Here is a 6,988-nt window from a genome sequence, read left to right on the forward strand (position 1 = left end):
CAAACATTTTATAGTTTGGATTACAATATCCTCTTCCAAGTTATAAAGTGTTGTGTTGGGTCCTAGCCTTATTATTACATTTGGGTGTCTTATTAAGGACTCTTTATCTAATCTAAACTTTGTCTCTCTTTTTTTTCAGATGTCTTCCAACACTGCTTCAGGCTCAAACCCTACTAGCTTCTTCTCTCTCATGAACCTTTGTGGGAGGGTCATTTTTGATGGAACTAATTTCAATGACTGGATTAGGAACATCAGAATGGTCACCCACTATGAGGACAAGGAATATGTCCTTGACAAGGAGCTTAAGGATCTTGATGAGTCGTCTGCTACTCCAGAGGAGGTTGCTGATTTTAGGGCACATGAGAAAGATGCCACCAAGGTAGCTTGTATCATGCTTGCCACTATGGCACCTGAACTCCAAAAGTCCTATGAGGACTTCTACCCTTTTGAGATGCACCAGGATCTGATGGAAAGCTACCATCAGAGTGCACGTCAAGAGAGGTATGAAATAATCGCCTCCATGATAACAACTAAGATGAAGGGTGGAGAGTCCATCACGGGCCACATATAAAAAATGCAAGTATTTGTGGACCATCTGCTCAAACTTAATGTGAACTTTGATGAGGAGCTGGTTATTGACATCAAACTGCACTCCTTACCTCCCTGTTATGATCAGTTCCGCATGACCTATCATATGAATAAGGAGGAGGTCACCTTGAGCAAGCTTCACGGACTTTTGAGGACTGCTGAAAGCAACCTCAAAGGGAAAAATGTTGTTTCTACTCCTACCACTGCCCTTGTTCTGGCAATCGGGCATGGAAAAATGAAAAAGAGGAAGACCCCTTCGAAGGGTACCAAGGGAAAGTCTCTTGAAGGCTCCTCTTCAAGTGGAACCAAAGGTGGTTCTGCTACTCCCACTTCCAACCCAAAAGAAGCACAATGCTTCTATTGTCAGGAAAAGGGGCACTGGAAGCGAAGCTGCCCCAAGTACTTGCAGGATATAAAGGATGGGAAGATCAAGCCCTCCTTTGCAGGTATTTACAGTATATTGTCAAATAACTCACCACATACTAATTCTTGGGTCCTTGATACAGGATGTGGAATTCACATTTGTAAGGACTAAGAAGAAGTGAGGAAGTGGAGCACGGGAAGATAAACTTAATCATGGGGAATAGGAAAGCATCACCTGTCACCAAGATTGGAGTTTACTCTTTATTGCTAAGTAGTGGGTTAACATTAGATTTGAATAAATGTTGTTAATCGTCTGAAATGGCGAGAAATATTATTTCTTGAAATGGCTTGTACGAACAAGGTTATAGTTTTTCATTTGATAATGAATGTGGTGCTATTAATGTTTTTTATAATGATGTGTTTTATTTTAAAGCATTACCTTGCAATGGTGTATATGAAGCTGTGAATGTTGTAGATAACTTAGGAAATAATGTATTACATATTGATTCTTCCACTAGTTTGGATAAGGCATCCTTGTGGCATTGTCGTCTCGGACATGTCAACAAGAAGCGCATAGGCCAACTCCAGAAGTCTGGAGTTTTGGAATCATTTGACTTAAAGTCGGATGATAGTTGCGAGTCTTGTTTACTTGGAAAAATGACAAAGTCACCATTCACTGGTACATGTGCAAGGGGTGAGGGTTTTTTGGATCTCATACACACAGATGTATGTGGACCTTTCAAAACCGCCACAAGGGATGCTAACCGCTTCTATGTGACTTTTACTGATGATTATAGTAGATATGGTTATATCTACTTAATCAAGCATAAGTCAGAAACCTTTGAAAAGTTCAAAGATTTTAAACAGAAAGTGGAGAATCAGCCGGGCAGGAACATTAAGATGCTTCGATTCGATCGAGGTGGTGAGTATCTTAGTATAGAGTTCCTTGACTATCTTAAGGAATGTGGAATTCTTTCATAATTGACACCTCCCAGGACACCACAACTGAATGGTGTGGCTGAGAGGCGCAATCGAACCTTGTTGGACATGGTTCGTTCCATGATGAGTCGAGCTTCATTACCAATCTCATTTTGGGGGTATTCCTTAGAGACTGCCGCTCATATCCTTAATCTAGTCCCTACCAAGAAGGTTGCCAAAACACCTCAAGCGATATGGACTGGTAAAGTACCCACTTTAGACCACATCAAGATTTGGGGTTGCGAGGCTTTCGTGAGGCGCGAGACTCACGATAAGCTCGAACCTCGAAGTGAGCGGTGTATTTTCATCGGCTACCCACATAAATCCTTTGGTTGCCTCTTCTACAGACCCAGTGAGAATTTGGTCTTTGTGGCAAGGAGAGGAGTCTTTCGTGAGAGAGAATTCATAAGCCAATGAAATAGTGGGAGACAAATTGACCTTGAAGAGCTTCAAGAGTCAAGCGATGAAGGAACCTCAAACCCTAGCAATCAACCTAAGGAGGAAACTCCTGTTGAATCAACTGACGAGCCCATACCTCTGAGACGTTCCACTAGAGTTAGGAATCCACCTGAGCATTATTATGGTTTCCATATTACTGCGGAAGGTGATACATTTATCAGTGATAGTACACTGGTAAATCTGGATGAACCTAACAACTATAAGGAAGCCATGGCAGGCCCCGAGTCTGCTAAATGGAAAGAGGCTATGGACAGCAAGATCCAACCCATGTATGACAATCAAGTTTGGAACTTAGTAGACAATGTATTGGGTCGTAAGACAGTCGGGTGCAAATGGATCTTCAAGAAGAAGACTGACATGGATGGGAAGGTACACACTTACAAAGCGTGACTGGTCGCGAAGGGCTTAACTCAAACTCCGAGAGTTGACTATGATGAAACCTTCTCGACAGTAGCAAAGATTAAGTCTATTAGAGTTATGCTAGCCATTGCTGCATTTCATGATTATGAAATATGGCAAATAGATGTCAAAACCGCCTTCCTTAATGGAAAGTTGGCTGAAGATGTTTACATGAGTCAGCTAGAGGGTTTTGTCAGTGCAAAGTATCCTGATAGCGTGTGTAAGCTTGAGAAATCCATTTATGGATTGAAACAAGCATCTCGCAGCTGGAATCTTTGTTTTGATGAGAAAGTCAAAGAGTTTGGTTTTTTGAGAAGCGAGGATGAGTCTTGTGTATATGTCAGAGCTAGTGGGAGTATAGTTAGCTTTTTGGTACTGTATGTGGATGACATACTACTCATAGGAAATGACATCCCAACCTTGCAGGAGGTTAAGTCCTGGCTTGGGAAGTGTTTCGCTATGAAGGACCTTGGAGAAGCAGCCTGTATCCTAGGGATAAGGATATTGAGAGAGAGGAGTAAAAGACTAATTGGACTTAGTCAAAGCACTTACTTGGACAAGGTGTTGAAGAGGTTCAACATGCAGAATTCCAAGAAAGGCGACTTACCAATCCAGCACAATGCCAGATAGAGTAAGACTCAGAGTCCGAGTACAAAGGCTGAGATAGCTGAGATGAGTCGATTACCATATGTTTCCGTTGTTGGCTCGATCATGTATGCTATGACTTGTACTCGCCATGATGTGACCTTTTCTTTGAGCATGTTCAGCAGATATCAGGGGAACCCTGGAAAAGCCCACTGGACTGCGGTAAAGAATATTCTCAAGTACCTGCGAAGGACTAAGGACTGGGTCCTTAACTTCGGTGGGAGTGATGACTTGAGAGTGATAGGGTACAGTGATGCCAGTTTCCAGACTGATAGGGATAATTTCCGCTCTCAGTCGGGGTGGGTCTTTACTCTAAATGGAGGAGCAATTACTTGGAAAAGTTACAAGCAGGAGACAGTAGTTGATTCAACTTGCGAATCAGAGTACAGAGGAGCAAGTGAAGCGGCAAAGGAGGTGATATGGCTGAAGAACTTCATTGGAGACCTTGGAGTTGTACCAGCTATAAAGGAGCCTATGGAGATTTTCTGTGACAGCAATAGTGCGGTGGCCTTAGCCAAGGAACCAAGAGATCATGGCAGATCCAGACACATTGACAAAAAATATCACTTCATAAGACACAATATAGAAGAAGGACTCCTCGTGGCAAAGAGGGTATCGTCAGAAGATAACCTAGTGAATCCCCTCACGAAGGGACTGACTAGGGTTAAGCATTTGCAGCATGCGAGGAGCATCAGGCTGAAGGACGATATTAATTTTAATAAATAGATAGCTATTTCTGAAACTTGTAAAATGTAATTGACATTTGGTGATTAAATAAAAATTGTTATTTGTTTATGAGTAAAGTGTTACTAGCTTGTGTCAATCGTTTACTATTGTTTCAACTTTGCATGTTTTGACTTCCAGAATAATTACTTTATTCAAACTCTCCACAGTCAATCATACTTTAGAAGTAGGTATGAATCAAGACTGTCATGAATTGGGCTTGTTGATGTCTAAGGGGTTTTAGACATAGCAAAAGTTGCTACAACATTCATGAGTCTTCATAAGTTCTGAGTATTGGATTAAACCCACGCTCACTTGTATCACTTCATGAAATTTATCTCGAGTGATCGTGAGACGGTAATATCATATAAGTCTTCAAACCTAGAGATATGAGTTGTTGACTGTGAGTTAGTTGTACATTGATTGTACGAAAACGCATCAGTAAATTGATGTTATAAAACGTGCTCTTGTGTATGATTCAACAAGTAGTTAGTACAAGCATATGAGTTGAAGTTTATCTGTTCCTTTTAGTCCTTGGAGGATTAAAAGCGATATCTGGGCCCCTCGATGATTTTGTTTTGACTTATGTACCGGGCCAGGTCATAACCTAATTGATGTGTTCAATTTAGTTCTATGTCAAACAAATCGGAAATCGGGAAACAAACTGCTGGACAATAAGTACGACGTTGTTCCATGTATTTGTCCGGCTAATATCTTGAACAGAGGATTATGTGATCACTTATCTAAAATGGCACTTCATAGTTCGACATAATTTTAAGAGCTACGATTGTTGGTCAATTCCTGAAGCCATACTTGCAACTATAGTTATCAGACTTATCTAAGTGGGAGACTGTTGGATAATGTGTCTAAGTCCATAACTATATTTGGTATGTACTTGACCCGACCCGGCATAGTCCATTTGGGTTGCACTTCACCGGAACAATTTGTATGGATAGTCTTTTGAGAATAGTATATTTATGATTTATTAATATATTATAAGCTATAATATATTAATATGAAATCATATTATTTAATTAGTATTGATCAAGAATTAATTTGGAATTAATTTAGTGATCAGAAAGAAACTAATTAAATATGGACTCTTATATATATAGAATGGGCCAATGTTCATTTAGGATGGGCTAAGCTTGCATGGAAGTCCATGGATAGTCCATGGAGCTTTTAACCCATGGATCCTATGGAAATGAAAGGTCATGGGTATTAGGGTTTACATGGATGTAACCCTAATCCACCATACTATATAAAGAGGTCTTTGGCACATGAAATGGCACTAGTGTGGGTGATAGAGAAGGTGGGCTGATTTCTAGTGTGCATTACTATTCTCTCAAGTTTTTCCAAGTTGTGTGGTGATTTGTGATTCCACTTAAGGCATCCACATTATTGGTTCTAGGCTCTCAAAACTCCAAGCAATCAACCACAAGAAAAAGGTATGTCATTCTACCAGATTTTATGTTACAAGTACCCCATAACATGCTAGTTAGGATGTGAACCTTGGAAAAATCAAATTTGCATGTATATAAGAGAAAACATAGATCCAAGGTTTCTATGGTTGCATGTACACCATAGGAGTGTTAAAATGCTCAAAAACCATCAATACTGACATTTATATAGGGCCAAAACCCTAAATTTAGGGTTTGGACATCCTGCGCGTACGCCCTACGTACGAGGTGTACGCCCAACGTACTAGGGTTTGCCTTAGTACGCTTAGCGTACGCTTCGTACGCCTAGAGTACTAACCCAAAGCCTAAATTACTATAATGCCACTAATGGCCATCCATGCAGCATTTTCCAATTGCAAGGGCTAAAATATAACATTATTCAAACATAGGGTCGAGATTAAAATTACTTTGACATCGGGATGTTACATTTACTATCGTCTTCTGTTTCCCCTCTAATGATCTCATACTTGCATATATCCATCTATATATCTCGCACAAAAGACCACTAGCTTAGATATAGGCTTTCGAATAGAGGAAACCTTAGGCAACGTACATGTGATGATGGCAATGGCAGGGACATGTGACGATCTATGAACGATGGCGATGGGGGAGCTTGATTTAAAAACCTAGGCGGTAGTTCAAAACTGTTACATCCCCTAATTTCTCGGCCAGAAAATACCGATTTAATTTATGCTTTTTAAAATAAAATCAGAGAAATATTTTCAAAAGATGTTGCGGAATAGGTCCACAAAATAAAACATGATAAAAGTTTATCAAAACCTTCTTTAAGAAATGTATAGTTTCATTTCATGTCAAAACCTCGGGATGTCATGTTCCGATACAGATCAAAAGCATAAACAAGACATTATAAGCCTTTCAACAGTTATTTACAATTACTGGCCTATAATCCAAAAATCTCTCATCGTCCTCCGACTATGCTCGAGGTCCACTACCTGTAACATAAAAAGCTGAGTGGGTCAGGCTTGGGAGCCTGATGAGCATATAGGGTTTTCAACCCACAATAATAATAAACTTATTAAGTTCACCAATCAACAATAACCCTGATTACTCATTCCCGTTGTCCTCACTTTACGTCCCTAAACACCTATCACAAGGGACCTAGCCTAAGGAATATCATCGGGATGGACACTACTGCTAAGGGGTTTCCTCAGCCATACATGTCCTAAAGGCAACCATGAGGGGGATTGGAGTACGCCTGCGAACATTTAGTTCACCAACACCTACAAGTTGCGAACCTGCTAGTGTGCCACTCGACTGTCTAGAAAAGTCAGTGGTCGTCATCTATACTCCGTTACACGACTTCTCCAAGAACAACAACAACACCACCAACACCGACACCGAGGCCTCTCACC

Source organism: Lactuca virosa, chromosome 9 (genome assembly GCF_052849685.1).
Source record: "Lactuca virosa cultivar CGN04683 chromosome 9, Lactuca_virosa_CGN04683_v6, whole genome shotgun sequence".
Taxonomy (NCBI): domain Eukaryota; kingdom Viridiplantae; phylum Streptophyta; class Magnoliopsida; order Asterales; family Asteraceae; genus Lactuca; species Lactuca virosa.